This window comes from Pteropus medius, unplaced genomic scaffold (genome assembly GCF_902729225.1).
Source record: "Pteropus medius unplaced genomic scaffold, Ma_sr-lr_union100, whole genome shotgun sequence".
Taxonomy (NCBI): domain Eukaryota; kingdom Metazoa; phylum Chordata; class Mammalia; order Chiroptera; family Pteropodidae; genus Pteropus; species Pteropus medius.
Window position 1 is genome coordinate 3,818,180 of NW_024342474.1, and position 16,839 is coordinate 3,835,018.

Genomic DNA, 16,839 nt, shown 5'->3' on the forward strand with positions numbered 1-16,839 from the left:
ACTACTTCTTAGGAATCTAAACATATTTTTATCTCAGATCACCTCTGTTTTCACACATGGCAAATTACCAGGTATACCATTTATAGCTCTGCCCACCAGGAAACTCCTTTTCAAGCCTTCCCTGAATATGACAGTAATGCAGCTGCTGCCATCTATTTGGCCTTGTACCCAAGCTAATTCAACAACAAACTAACTTTAGGCTTTTTACTCATTTTTCAGCTGGTCATATGGGACCTCCCATTCAGTCAAAGGTACAAGTGAAGGAAGGTAAAACCATAGTAGATGCAATGAGCTTCTGAGCTTCTCATGATCTACCTCTGCATCCCACTCAGTTTTTCATCCTATATATCCTCCACTCTGGATCTGTAGACTGTTTCTGGGCCCTTCTCAATACAGAATTTGATAAGTCCAATAGAATCTTCCTTTGGAAATTCTGAATACAGGACTGCTTGGTGCCTTATGGTTAAGATAATTCTTGGTGTCCCATAAATTAAGCATATAATTCTCCAACACAAATGGAATGGCCTTGCTCCCACTGGATTCTGAAGTCTCAGAGGACTTCAGTATACTTGTTCCACTGTGATAAAGTTAATCTACAAGGTTGCGATGTAGTCTGTACTTGTTACAGAGATTTTTTCCCCCCAATTCTAGGCCACCTTTTTCAGCTGATGTATTCCTAAGCATGGACTCTGTTGTCCCCCAGAACTCAAAGAATTGTACAAGACAGTGTTATTTCTTTGTGATAAAGATGTGAGATGAAACAATGTGTTTTTTATTTTGTTTGGTTTGGTTTGGTTTGGTTTGTTAACTTTAGAAGGGATAATCTAGCATACTCCTCACTACTGAACACCTAATATTTTTTAGAAACAGCAGGTACTTAAAATTTCATAGAGTAATCTCTCACTGTCTGGAGTATCTTTGTCTTAACAAGGCTTTCAGCATGCTCGCCATCCATTGCTTGCCTTGCCTAGTCAGCCTGATATGTTTGCTTTATTAGATCAATATTATGGTTTGTGTGATTCCCAAGTAGTCACTGCCTCTTTGTACCATATTCTGAGAGGATGGGAGAGATAATATAGCCCTCGAAGAGAACTACAAATGAATATTGCAGAATCTTTTAACTGAATGCAAACTATTCCTGATCTTTTTTTTTTTCTAATTAGAATAAAAATTAACACACTTGCAAAATCAGCAATGTACCTAAAGCGTTCTTAATCCACTTTGGCAGAAATGCCATTTCTTGGCATAGCAGCCGTGAGCAAAGATGCTATGCTCAATTCTTGTTACTTATGACACTTGAGTTATATAAAGTCACCACAAACACTGAATTCATAATGCTGAACTGTTGCTTCTAGGAGAAATACAGGGTTAGGTTCCTATGAGCCTTTAGTCATGACATTTTTATCGATCAGTAAATACATACCTTGTTTTATGTGTATTTCTTTTTAAAGATAACTTATTTAATATATACTATCAATATATTAACATTGAACTCATGGCCCATGCCTGAATAAAGCTTATCTAATACATATATCTTCTCTTAGCCTTCTTGTACTTAGGAACACTAGACACCACTTTAGCACTATGATTAGGGGCTATTCTAAACAATGAAGTCATTAACAAAAATACAAAAAATGTGGCGCTTGATAGACCACAAGAAGAATACTTGTTTATAGTATGAGAGCTGAAACAAGAAAATAGAGTGTCATCTCGTTTAAGCTCAACTAGTAACATATGTGTTGGGTAACACAAATTGTTCACTGCTCTGTGCATGTCTCTGAATGACTGCAAAAGTGCCACTAGTATTAATTTGGGGGTTGCAAATTAATTTTAACAAGTAGGCAAATTTGTAAATACGTAATCCATAAATAATGAGGGCCAACTGTACTTTGCTGAACTAAAAGTAGTCTTCATTTCTCTAGGCAGGATGCAGCCAGTTTTTTCAGGGGCCAGACAGGCAAGTTAGACAGAGGTACAATAGGGACCACCATCTCTGCATCCTTTAAGTCAATAATAGTGGCACTAATCTCTCCTTACCCACCAGATGCAGTATTGTTTTTTTATTTATTATCCTGGTGAAGGTAGATATCAGATCTGAAAAGTGGACGTGGTTTGGGAATTGAGGAATAGATATTGACTTTTTATTATGATGATTATCCTCATTGTCCTGTGGCTCTATTCTTGCTTTTTATAATTTGTAGATTTTAGGCAATAACCTGGTTGCTTATTCATCTATTTTTGCCCCTAGAAACTTTAAACTGCACTAACCAACTCCGCAACACCTTGTAAGTCAAACACCTTGGCTGTTCTGATCAAGCTGGTTGTTACAGTAATTATAACAACCTGGCTTACTGCCCCCTGACTTCTGGCAGTAAACTGCCTCCACCTGGACATACAACTCTCGGGTTCCATCACCTCAATGGCTTTAAATGAGCTCAGCTCTATCAATACATACCATTAGCTCTGGTTTTATAAAAGAACCACCACTGGGGTTATGGGTGGTGAAGGGCACCTCTCATCAGCATATTCCTAATGTCCTTAAAGTATTGGCTCCTGGTCCCTCCTGTAGAATGTAATCTGTGCTGAGTCTCCTGGCTTCACACATTATTAAAATAAATAAACAAAAGTGAATTATATAATAAAATGGAGGTCTTTTTTTAATAAGTAAAATCTCTAAAGTTTATTTGTACTTAATGTTGGGGGGAAATAATATTGGTCTTATAAAAAGCTGAATTCACTTATTCTCTTCTAAAGAAATAAGTAATGAAGTTCATCATATGACACTCCCCCCGCCCCTCAAATTTGCAAATTTAAGTGCAAATTTGTTTAAAAGTCTGGCTTTGTGGCTCATGAAAAATCCTTGATCCTGTTTTTCACCCTTGGGGAGACCTTGGGAACTGGCAAGAGAGACTGGCCCTGTGCTCTGACCAAATGCTCAATGGAGAATGCTACTATAGTGGCATCATCCTGGAACTGCTTGTCTTCCACCTACTGGCACTGACAGACCATAAACCAAGCACTTGTTGTGATATAGCTTTACCTGAGAAGAAGTCAGAAGTTGTTGTAAAGTGAACATAGCATCTTCTACAATCAGTGAAGGACTCCCAATGGTCACCAGAGTAGAATCTACCTTTCATATAAATCAGAAGGGTAAATGCAGAATGAATTATGGACGGGTTTTAGTTGAGGAATGAAAGAAGAGATTGTCCTGTCTCCAATAATATTCCTACATTACTTTCATGGTACTCTTATCATCTACAAATAGAGATTGTTTCTTTGAACAAAGGCATTGTATCTTCAGAAACCTCCTGTTGAATTACAAATATCTCTAAAAGAAGAAATGTTCCATGAAATAGTTTAAGAAGTTATTTGCCAAAAGGATTTTCCTGAGGATTAATAAGGATGGCCATGCATTTTGGGATAGTAATGGGAAAGAGATGAATTTATATGTTCAACCATATTTAAATATCACAATGTGATTTGCTATCATCTGCAACAAAATAAAATAGATATGTTTGGTATGGAATCTAAAATCTTTCCTAATTTAGGTCTTGCTTACTCATGTGTTCTTTTTCATTGCCTGCTTTACACTTATATATCATCTTTTAGCTATGTCGAAATTTTATTGTTTCCATTGCCTCAACATGTCCTGTCAGTTAACAGAACTCTATTCATTATTCAAGATGAGAGTTATTTCTGCGAAGGCTTTCATACCCACCTTTGCTCAACCTTTTTCTCAGTCTTGATTAGATGTTTTTCCTATGGGCTATCGTAATCCATTGTTAAAATTTCTCCTCTAATATTTACTGTGCTAATGTTCAGACTCCATGTCTATTTCTCCCATTCGACTAGAAAGCAGAGGCTTTGTCATTTAGCTTATTTTATATTGAGCCCCAAGTATAAATACCTGAACATAATAGGCACTCAATAAATCACCCCAGATACAAAGGAATGCCCAGATGAACAGACATAAAACAGCTCCACATTTAGAGTTCCTTGGAGTTCAAAGAGATTTAAAATTAAAAATATTGCCTCCATCAGGTACGTTGCTGAGAATCACCCTGATATATACATATCTATTGCTGCATAGACCCTGTGCCCCATAGGAAAATTAAATCAGCTCTAAAAATCTCTTGGAAATTGCTTTTATAAATCACCAGAGAAAAGATGCAGAAATGATAACTGTTTGGGGAATTAGCAATAAGTACTAATACAAAAATCAAGTAAACTAAGTGGTGCACATCATTAAATTTTTTTTCTTCAAATTTTGAATCCTTTAACTGCATTTAAATATTTAAAGCTTAGACTCTGGAGAAAATGAAGGCACCACTGATGTCTCCAGAGGGCTTCTTCCATTTAGCGCTCCTGAACTAATGTCAATATTTAAATGATTTAAAAGTCATCTTTGAACAGCAGAAAATTTTCATCCAGAAATAGTTTGTCTTTGGTTCAACCTAAGAAACTACAAATGTTTATTTCAGAACTTGCATACTAAAAACCCTCTCATTTACAATGCAAATTAATTCACCACAAAGTCATTTATGTAAAACTCAATTTTCATTTTCCACATTCTTTGCTTCTTTTAATAATTGAGATAGTGACAATTTGTTGCACATCCCTTTATTGAGATTTTATAAATTTCTCTAATCGACACTCTTAGTTAAGTATGTTATTTCTACCATACAGGTGTGGGAGCCGATGGTAAGAGAAGGTAGCTTACTAACTCAAGGGGTATTTACAAATATTTTAAGGTATAGAGTTGCAGGAAGACACTTTTCTGGAGAGTCAGTTAAGACTATAGCAAAAGTAAACTTTGAGTATTTGCACAAGTGTTAAAAACAAAGTAAAAAAAGACCTAAAACAAACATAAACACATACACTCCTAATAGAAAAGAGTATGGGATAAAAATGCATATGACATATAACACAGGATTAACAGAAAGCAAAATAAAAGATACTATCATGAAGATACTATCTTCTTACTTATCCCAAGAGTTTTCAGTTTCCTTTGTGAAGAAAACTAGAAATTTATATCAAACTCTCATATTAACATTATTCATTATCATTTTTTCTCCATAGTTCATGCATTTATCCATGTGATTTCAAGATATGTAGAATTACTACTGTAAGAAATTATTTTATCACTTCCAATAGTACATGTTAAAAATGCTTGTTTATATATTATCAAAATACATAAACTCCAATACAGGTGTAATGTACGTATGGATAGTACCTAAGTATTATTACAGCCAAAACTATAGACAGAAATAAAAATGTCCAGGTGAATAGAGCCCCTGATAACATGATTCTGCTCATTTGGATTTCTTTTGTTTGTTTAATTCTGTTTTAAATTATATAAATGTTAGGACACTAATTAGTGAAGGTCAATAGGAAGAATTTGAATATCAGATGCAAAGTAGAGAGAAAGGAAAACATTGAATACAAGGATGATTAAAAAAATGATAAAAAAAAAGACAGGGAAAGGAAGAGAGAAAGAGAATGATTATTAAGCAATTTTGTGGGCTTTAAATTAAAGATGTAAAAATATTATGTGGATAAGATTATGGTAGAAACACCATTTATTGTTTCAGCTGAACCACTACAGGAAAAAAAATGAAGATGTTACTATAAAAGGAAGATTATTATAAAAATAGTTAATCTGAGTGCTTATATATTTATGAGGCACATTTGGAAAATCAACTTTTCAACCAATAATAACTTAAAATTCTCACTCCAAATATTAGGTTTAAAATTGTAAAAGGATGTCCTGGCTTCCCAATATGCTGTTGAATTATGTGCTATAGTTAAAAAAAAAAAAAAGATACCTGGAAAGCTATACTCCCTTGCCAAGGCTAGTAAACAGAATCCTTTATCATGAGTGTATCAATGGCCAACAAAAGATTTGCAGGTGGAAGGTACCTCACCATTAGTTGTTTGCTATTGAACTTGTACTAATGCCAAACAGTAGTTTTATGATTTTCATGTGCCATATACCATATTAAACAGCCAAAGCATCAGAATTATAAATATTACATGTAGCCCAACACAACTGAAATGGTTATTTTAAAAAGTGTAAAGTTAAGGAAAAAAATTAGGTGCTTATTGTGACATGAGACACAAATAGTGCTGGACACAGAAATAATTTTGCTATGTCCCCAGAGGACAATTTCTTTTTGCAAATTTCTATTCTGTAAGAGTTTCTTAAAGGAAAAATTATACAAAGTATATAATATGATCCAAAAGAAACAACAAAAACCCCTATTCCAAAGAACTGAAATTAAGGAACCACTGTCATTAAATCATAACTATGGAGATCTGAAGTAAATCAAATCATGTGAGCATGAAGATAATGGCCACTTTGCCAGGACACGCTCTTGTCACAAAATATGGATTATTCCAAAATATGACTTACCAACGATTTTGGTGCTTAAATAGCTGTTATAAAATTTTCAGTCTATTCTAGCTCAATGAATAACTATCTGTAATAAAAAATGTAGTAATGATAGTAATGCCATAAATCTTGAAATCACCACTAAGTCTCAAGTCTCTTCATCAGAAATGCTTTCTAAGAATGCTTAAATCAAAATAGTTATCATTTCTAGTTTCTACCTTGCTCATTAGTCTTTATGATTCATCACATCGTACCTAATACTCTCTGAAATTATTATAATTATTGTTTATTATCCAATTTGCACTCCTAAATCTAAGTTTAATGGGTAACTAGGTGCTTTGTATTTCCAGTGTCCGGAAGGATTAATCCAAGGTGGATGCCCACGAAATCAGTAAATTACCATTCAGATTTTTTAAATTATAGTATGTTATACAGCTCTCCTATTTTATCAGAGATAATTTTAAGAGTATAAAAGTACTGGGCATAAGATAATATTTTAGTTATATCAACTAATATCTGATAGTAAAGAGAAATTTGAAAACAAGATAAAGCACTCATTTGAATCTATATGACAAAATGTTTGTTGTCTTCTATATACTAGCTATTCAGTTTTCCTTTTACATATGTTTTCTGACTCAATCCTCACAACATCTATATGAGGTTATTATTTTGTCATTAGTGTAAAAGAAACAGGATAAAAAACAAATGCAAGTAGTGCACCCAGTATCAAAAACCAAGAGTCAGTACTTTTACTTGTAAGATACTGTTTTTTCTACTACATCACAGGTGGATAACTAGGTATTTAAGCTATCTGGAAGGTCAAAGAATATAACATAATCTTATGTTTACATTGATTTTATACTTGTATCTTAGGGTCAAACTAAGGAATTATTGTCCCATAAATAGCTCAGAAAAGTTTTGAAATATTTCAAAACTCTTAATGTGTTTGAAACATAATGTCAACATCTTGTTTGTAGTGAACAACGGGATTAATCAATATCTTAACAAGTGAATGCCTAAATATCATAAACAGCTTCAATGATATTAAATAGCGTCATTTTCTGGAAATCTTGCTCCATCTACAGCATTCCAGATTAGTTGTCGTAAGCCCATGAGCAGGTTTAATCTGATCATCTGGGCTTAATATGATTTAGATGCAAGAATGTATAAAACAATCTTCTTAATTCAAAAATTGTTTTACGAGAACCCATAGAGAAGGAGGATAAAAAAAGGGATTTGTTAAATTTCCATATTTATATACTTGCATACATTTTTTACATTGTTCAGAAAGGTCTGTAATCTAAGATGGGGAGAGGGGAAGGCAAAGAGGTATATGCAATCTTGAATATCTGCTTAAAGGATCACTTTTATAGTACTCTTATGGTACAGAGTTTTGAAGAGATAGAAAAAAAAAGGAAAGCATCTCGTTAAAGATATAAAAATTCACATTTGTCTTTATGTAGATGTGATTAATGCAAGCAGACTGTTCAAGAGATTCTGAGTTTGTATGTTCTCTTGTTTCAGTCTTTTTTTTTTTTCAATCTTGAGATTCAAAACAACAGTCCTACCATCTCTGAAAAAGTTATAGAAACTTACCTTTCTTGGAGGAAGTATTTGAAATCTATAGGGAATAAAGAGGTGAGTAAGCCACTGTGCCCCACCACAGGCCTAAGAATGTCACAACAAATCAGAGGGGAAATTCTCTACGTGAGCAACCCTGGCATCTTGGGTTTTGCTCTCATCCAGAACTACTTCACTCCAAAAGGGAGAAGACTCAGAGTCAAAAAACATGTTTATGAGTTGACAGAGTCAAGTTCTTTTCAGAAGTGCTCACTTTTTCTCCATTATTATTTTTTATTTACTAATTAGACAAATATATGCCTATTTCTATAAGTGTCTAGCAAATTATGCTTTGGAATTTACCTACCAATAAAAGGCTTAGAAACTATAATTGTTGGTATGAGGCAGATATTAGAAGAATGTTGATTACTTCCAAGATCATATAACAGTCACGTGCCACCTAATATCCTCTAGGCCAATGATAGACCTCATATAGGACAGTGATTTCATGAGATTATAAAAATTCCTATCACCTAATGATGTTAAAGCCATAATAACATCATAGCACAACATGTTACTCCCGTTTGTGATGATGCTGGTGTAAACAAACCTACTGTGCTGCCAGTTGTATAAAAATACTATATAGCACATATAATCATGTACAGTATATAACATTTGATAAAGATAATAAGTGACTATGTTACTGGTTTATGTATTTACTATACTATATTTTTATTGTTATTTTAGAGTGTACTCTTTCTACTTATAAAAAAATATTTGCTGTAAAACATCATGCCATGTTACATCTGCAGCAGCCTCACACATCTCTGTTTGCCCTGTCTCTTCACTGCATAATTTTCTGTTGTGCTTGATTAATATCATGTTGTTTTGTACAGCAATATGCTGTATGGGCTGTAACCTAGGAGCAATGAGCTATACCATATAGCTTAGGTGTATAGTAGGCTATACCACCTAGGATTGTATAAGTACATTCAATGATATTCATGCAATGACGAAATCACCTAAGGACACATTTCTCAGAACATATTTGTCATTAAGCAGTATATGACTGTTGTAAATATCTGCCATATTTGAAAGAAAGGGAGAAAAAATAGAAACAGTTGTTTTTCAGATTCTGGTAGATAACTAGATCCTGGCCATTCTGATATTCTTCTAAAATATCTCAACTTTACTAAAATATTATTTGTTTTATAAATATAAATAATTTCAATTCTTACACTTTAGAACACAGCCCGAAGTATGTTTCTAGAAGTTAAAAGACCTCACACTTATAATAGCCCAGATAATAAACCATATCCCAACATTTACAGAATGTACTACTGCTTTAGGATTAGTGAGTTTCTTTTGATATAACATAAATATCCATGGAAAAAGGGAAATATATTTGCTTCTCATGTAAAATACAATTTTCTGTTTTCCGTATTATGAAATACAATTGTTACTTATTGGTTTAAAAAAAATCATTGCTCATCTTTGCATTTTCACATCTTTATATCATGGGAATAAAGTTCAGACTACATAATTGTGTTATACAAATAAATGATTTTTCATGTTACCAAGTGAATGATATATAATTATTAATTATATAATATTTAATTTTGTGTATAATCTTCATGCTAATTAAACATAAAAGTTTATCTTTCTCTTTGACAAGAGAAAAAAAAGAATTATATAATTACTCCACCCTATAACTATAGCAAGGTTAGAGTACATCTGCCAAGGAACTTGGATCTTTAATCAGATATATGTGTATGAGCAGAGGGAGTGAGAGGGATTTGCAGACAAGATAGAAAAAGTAACAGAGGCTTTATATTTACACAGCCCATATAACAGTGCCTTATTGAGAATGGAAGAAAAGGATAAGTCAATAAAATTCAGTAGGGTAATTGTAGGTGTCACATGCACAAAGGAAAATGTTGCATATATACCTGTGTCTCAACAACTTAATCACTGCTCTCTGGGTACCTTACTGACTGATTTCTTGCTTGATTTGTAAGTGCCCCATTGCTTCTGCTGGCTTTACTGTCTCTGTCACACACACTTTGATCACAGGGAAAGATGAGTGTATTTGGCTACCCCCTGACAGTGTTCCCAGCTCTTCTTACAAAAGTCTCCTTCTTCACAGCAAGTTGCAATAGCTGCTTTAATAATTGAGCTTCGTTTTGCACTGCAGAAGATTTGCTTATATTTTGTTCCACAAAATATTAACCCTACCAAGTATTCAGCAGCTCAGTGTTCTATTCTTAAAACGCTTTTTTCAACTGGCTGCAGATAGGCAGCTCTCTCTGGTTATCTTGTTTCCTCCAGAGATTCTTCCACTCAACCCCTTGAACATAGGAATCCTTCAGGATTTAGGTCTTTACACTCCTCTTCTCTGCCTATGCTCATTTTGGAAGGACAATAGAGAAGGAAAGTTCATCCACCTCATGGCTTTAAATGCCATGCATATGCCAATAATACCCAAATTTATGTCAGTAACACAAGTTTTTTTCAAACCACCAGAGTCATATCCATGACAAGCTGATATCTCCACTTGAGTGCTTTATACAAAGGTTCTAAACTGAACTCTTTTCATCCGTTCCCAAAATCTTTTCCCTGACTATCTTCTTTATCTCTGTAATGACATATTATTCTTCCATTTGTTTGGGAGAAAAATCCTTGTAGCCATCCTGACACCCCTCTTTTTTTCTGATACTCCACAGACAATCCAGTAGAAATTTTTCTTAATTTCCAAGTATATGTTGATTTTAATATTTTACCTTCAGTTTCTTTTACCACCATGGTCCAAGTTATCACTCTATTCCAAATTATTGTAACAAATATCTATTACAATCTTGTTCTAAAGAAATCTGTTCAACATATTTTATTGCAGTACTTGAAACTATACTTTTTTTCCTAACATATCTTAACTTTTGTTGGAAATAGAGTATATTTTAGAAAACAGAGCCATAAAAAAAGAGTGATTTTTTGGAATAAACCAAGTCCCTCTTTTTTACTTCCCCTTAAGTAATTTCTCTTTTCTATGCCTTCAGCTTAACTAAATTTTGCTAAAAGTGCTCACCTCCTGCCATATCTCAGCAGATCACCAGTAAAATATAACCCCTGAGTGGAAGTACAAAGTAAGTGGCTACATAGATATATCAGACTGAAAACCAAGTACTTGCCTTGGTTAGCTCATCCATGAACGTTCATTGTGATACTATTACTTGTCTGAGTTTGAATCTTTTTACATTTGGTTCATATGATTGTCATTGCCAGCCATCCTGAGCTCTAAATATCACTTTATTTTGAATAATATTGAAAAATATTTGATTTCTTTACTATAAAATTCACCCTGCCACACAACTTATTTTATAGTCCCTCACTGTTCATTAAAGCAATGGAAATTTTGACCACTTACCTAATTGTTTATCTCTCTAATCAAACTATTCTTTTCTGGAATATAATCTTCATGATTTATTATATGTTGTAATCTAATTGCATAGCCAAGTGCATGACAAAGTATAGTAACTCAGTGAAATGCTATCGAAGTAAACTTAGGTTAATCTATGCTCTGAGATTCACACTTAAGAATTGACAAAGGAATAATAATCATGTAAAAAAGAAAGGTTCCATATGTGTAACAAAAAATAAAACTCACCGTTAATTTAATGATGCATTTTAACTATAAAGTTGGAGAAAAATAAAATATTTCAATATGTTTAAATAAAGTGTTCACATTCTTTTCAAAAGGCTATATAATATTTAAATGTAAACTATGATATTGATGGAATTTTTTTAAAAAATCGATTACAAACATATTTATAAATTAGCCCATGATTTTAGGGTACTCTATTAGAAAATAGATTTGATCAAAGAATCTAATCCAGCAACACTGATTGGGAAAATAGTTCATAATTAAGAAGATAATTTATAAGAATTTCCTGATCAACAATAAGGAAGTTTCTCTTATTTATAAGAAATCAGAATGACTATTTACAGAGCAAAACAATATAGCCAAGTGATCTTGACAGTATTATGATATGTTCTTTCATGTGGTCTTTAAAATATAAATTAAAGTGTACTTGAATTGACCAATTTTTTAAATTCCTTCTAGTTTAGTGATTCCTTGATATGATAGTATTTCTTTTCACTCACCCTAGTACTAAAGGGATATTTCCTTAGAGGTTTAGTTATTCAAAGATATAATCCTGAGTCTGAGTGGTCAGTGGGTCAAAAATGAGGCTCTATCTAAACTGACACAGTTCTAAATATTAAGCAGGATTTATTCAAAATAAGTCCAAGAGGGAATAGCAGAGGCATTGCTGGCAGAAACATGGTGATGCTTGCCTTATCTGATTTTGGCTCTAGCTGGTGCTATTTAGCCATCATTTTATGAAAACATGAATACAAAGCTCAATCATGCCTTTTTAAAGGGAGGGGTGGGCGTGGCACGGAGGAAGCTAAGCTAAAAATAGTTCATCTTTTTATTGAGCTTCGGTCATGCAGTCTTACCTGGTATGCATTGTTGTTGACTGGCAGAGTCCCCCAAAGTATATGGTAGAGTTTTTCTGTTTTATTCTTTCTTGTACAGATATCACTCAGACTATGATGTTTTATTCAGTTCTAAGTGCAATGAACCAAAAACTTGCCTCATAGCAAAGCATGGTGAATCTCTATGGACTCTATAAAGTGAAAGAGAAAGAAATTTGTTTCCTTTTAAAATTTTAATATATAATATTGTTGAATTTGTCTTCTTAGTTCTAAATTAGTTATTAAATGGAAAAGATTCTTTTAAAAAACACCCCTAAGGACCTATTTGCTCAATGAGTATTATTCAATAAAATCCAAATAGAATTGGATTTCATTGGAGAAAAAAACAACTTGATAGATCTTGAAGAATGTAACCATCTCCACAAAACCCAAACAAGCAGCATCTGCCCTTCATGTGGCCTATACCTCTCACTGAGCAGTCTCAAGCCCAGCACTAACAGCAACTGGACTCTGTTGGCAGCTTGGCCTTTTGAGGCACCATCAAGCCCAGTGCAGGTGGTGACCATCAGCAGATTGCTTGATGGCTCATGCCAGGTGGCCCTGGGCAGAGCACAAGCTGTGGCTGAATTTGGTCTGCAGTAGGGCCCCTCCAAGGAGAACTGAGCCAAAGCTCTACCTGGGGCTGCATCCAAAGATGACACACCCAAGGGGAAAATTGGACAGGCACCAAAGCCCTGCTACAGTGAATCCTGCTCCATAGGATCAGCCCCTGCATAACAGCTCCTTCATCGTAGTCACCAGCCAGTCCTCACAACCAATCAGTCAAAGAGTTAATCTCTCCCATTGACTTGCAAACAACCAAGGCTCAAGTACAACAGGAGGGCACACACAGCCCATATAAGGGACACACCTGGAACACCTGACTTAGGTAACTAGGGAAGCTGCACCACAGGGACCCACAGGATACCTACTACATAAGGCCACTTTAGTAAGACCAGGAAACATAATAGCCCTACTTAATACATAGAAACAAATGCAGGAAGGCAGCCAAAATAGGGAGACAAATAAACATGTCCCAGATAAAAGAACAACAAAGCTCCAGAAAAAGCAAAATGGAGACAAGCAATTTACCAAATGTAGAGTTCAGAACACTGATTATAAGGATGCTCACTGAACTTAGGGGAAGAGTAGATGAACTCAGTGACAACTTTAAGAAAGAAATAGAAGACATAAAAATGGAGATGAAAACATAAAAAAGAACTAGTCAGAAATGAAGAATACAATAACTAAAATTACAGGGAATCAACAGTAGATTAGATGAAGTAGAGAACTGACTCAGCAATTTAGAAGATAAGGTAGCAGAAAATGCCCAGTCAGAACAGTGACAAGAAAAAAAGAATCCACCTATGGCCATGCCACCCTGAACGTGCCCAATCTCGTCTGATCTCGGAAGTTAAGCAGGATTGGGCCTGGTTAGTACTTGAATGGGAGACCACCTAGGAATACCAGGTGCTGTAGGCATTAAAAAAGAGAGAGAGAGAGAGAGAGAAAAAGAAAAAAAGAATCCAAAAAAATTAGGAGAATTTAAGGGGCCTATGGGACAACATCAAGCACTCCAACATTAGCATCATAGGGGTACCAGAAGAAGAGAGAGAGCAAGGAATTGAAACCTATTTGAAGAAATAATGATAGAAAATTTCCCTCACCTAGTAAAAGAAATAGACATACAAACTCAAGGAGTGCAGAGAGTCCCAAACAAGATGAACCTAAAGAGACCCACACCAAGACACATCATAATTAAAATGCCAAAGGTTAAAGACAAAGAGAGAATCGTAAAAGCAGCAAGAGAAAAGCAGTTACCTACATGGAAGCTCCCATAAGACTGTCAGCTGATTTCTCAGGAGAAACTTTGCAGGCAAGAAGGATTGGCACAAACTATTCAAAGTTATAAAAAGCATAGACCTACAACAAAGAATACTCAGCAGAGCTATCATTTAGAATAAAAAAACAGATAAAGAGCTTCTCAGACAAGAAAAAGCTAACATTACAAGATATGTTGGAGAGACTTCTTTAAGAAGAAGAAAAAGAAAAAGAAAAGGATCAAAAATATGATTAATAAAATGTCAATAATTAAATATCTATCAACAATTGCTTTCAATGTAAATGGATTTAATTCTCCAATCAAAATATAGGGTAGACAAACAAATAAGAAAACAAGACCTTTACATATGCTGCCTCCAAGAGACTTACTTTAGATCAAAAGACACACACAGACTGAAAGTAAAGGAATAGAAAAAGATATTTTATTAAAATGAAAATGGAAAAATGGTGTAGCAATACTTATACCAGACAAAATAGATTTTAAAACAAGAGACAAATAAGGACCCACTCATTCCACTTTTGGATATTCATCCGAAGTAACCCAAAGCACTACTTCTAAGGGACATGTGAATCCATATATTTATTGCAGCATTATTTACAATAGTTTAAGGTATGAAGGCAACCTGAGTGTCCATCAATAGATAAATGGATAAAGAAGAGGTGGTATATATATATACAATGGACTATCACTCAGCCATAAGAAAAAGAATGAAATCTTGCTATCTGCAACAACATGGATGGACCTGGAAGGTATTGTACTGAGTATAGTAAGTCAGACAGAGAAAGACAAATGCCATATGTCTTCACTTACATGTGGAATCTAAAGAACAAAATAAACTAAACAGAAACAAAAGCACATAGATACAGAGAACATTTTGATGGTTGCCAAATGGGAGAGGGGTTCAGAGGGTGGGTGACAAAGGGAAGGGATTAAGGAGTACGAATTACAAAATAGTCATAGGGATGTAAAGTACGCATAGGGACTATAGTCCATAATATTGTAATAACTACATATGGTGTCAGATAGGTACTAGATTTATCAGCGTGATCACTTCATAAGTTATGTAAATGTCTAATCACTATGTTGTACACCTGAAACAAATATAATATCATATGCCAATTGTAATTGAAAATTTAAAAACTTATTTTAAAAAATGTAGCATTTTTTGTACCTAAACACGTTGAATAAATAATAATCAACAGGTGACTTCTAGTGACTGTTTTGGAAGTGAAGACTGCTAGACTCGTGAAATAAACTTAGTAGATTTACAAGCAATATTTCATACTGTTTATAATCTAGTTCAATGATTGGATCAATTATATTGTTACTAAGCAGAGCATTCATACTTAATGGTGAAACACTGAATGCTTTCTCCCAATCAGAAATGAGCCAAGTATGTCTGCTCTTACCATTTCTATTCAACAAGGTACTGGCTGATCTTATCAGTGCTTTAAAAAAACAAACGAACACAATAAAAATATTCATTTGGAAAGTAAGAAGAAAATCTGGTTTTATTCACAGACAAAATGAACATTATATAGAATATCTGTTGGAATCTACTAAAAATATGCTAGAATTAATAAGTGAATTTAGCAAAGTTGCAGAAATTAATACATAAAATCAATTATAACTCTATACAAAGTGATGACAAAAATTTAAGTTAAAAAATAATTCCTTATTACAAGAGTACCAAAAATGAGGAATATTTAAGACTTTCTTTGAAAAAAGATTTGAAACACCTGCCTTCTGAAAATTATAAAACATTGTTGAAAGAAATTAAAGGGGTCCTAAAAAAATGGTGAGATATACATATTCATAGATTGGAGGACTGAGTCATTTTAAGATGTAAATTCTTCTCAAATTGATCTATAGACTTAGTGCAATTTCACTCAAATTATTAGCTGACTTTTTGGTAAAAATTCTCAAAGTGATGCTAAAATTAATATAGAAAATCAAAGTACACATATCAGTCAAAACAACTTTTAAAATTAAAAACAAAGATGGGGAACTAAGATTATCTGCTACAAGATTTATTATAAAGCTATAATAGTTAAAACAGTGTGATGTTGGTACCAAGATAAAGAAATTAAAAATAGAACAGAATTTGATTACACATATATGATCAACCAGTTAAGGATAGTCTCTTAAAAATATTGCTAAAATAATTAGCAAATAATTGCTAAAATAATTGAATGTGCAAAGAGAAAAAAGATATTTGATCTATGCTTGGCACCATATTCAAAATATAATTCAAAGTCAACCTTAGACTTAAATGGAAAATTTAAAATTATAAGGAAAAATAAAATTATATATCTATATAAAAACTGTAAAAATGTTCATAACCAAAAACTGATAACAACCCATGTCTATCAATAGGCGAATGGGTAAATGAACTGTTGTATATGCACACAATGGAATACTAGTCAGTAATAAAAATAATGAACTATTTATACAAACTACAACATGGACCTATGTAAAGATAATATTGCTGATTAAAAGAAGCCAGAAAAAA

General features: G+C 33.6%; 1 pseudogene; it reads left to right on the forward strand.

The window, feature by feature from the left end:
• Positions 1-13,847: 13,847 nt before the first annotated feature.
• LOC120605090 (uncharacterized) lies at positions 13,848-13,966 on the forward strand (annotated as a pseudogene).
• Positions 13,967-16,839: the final 2,873 nt, after the last annotated feature.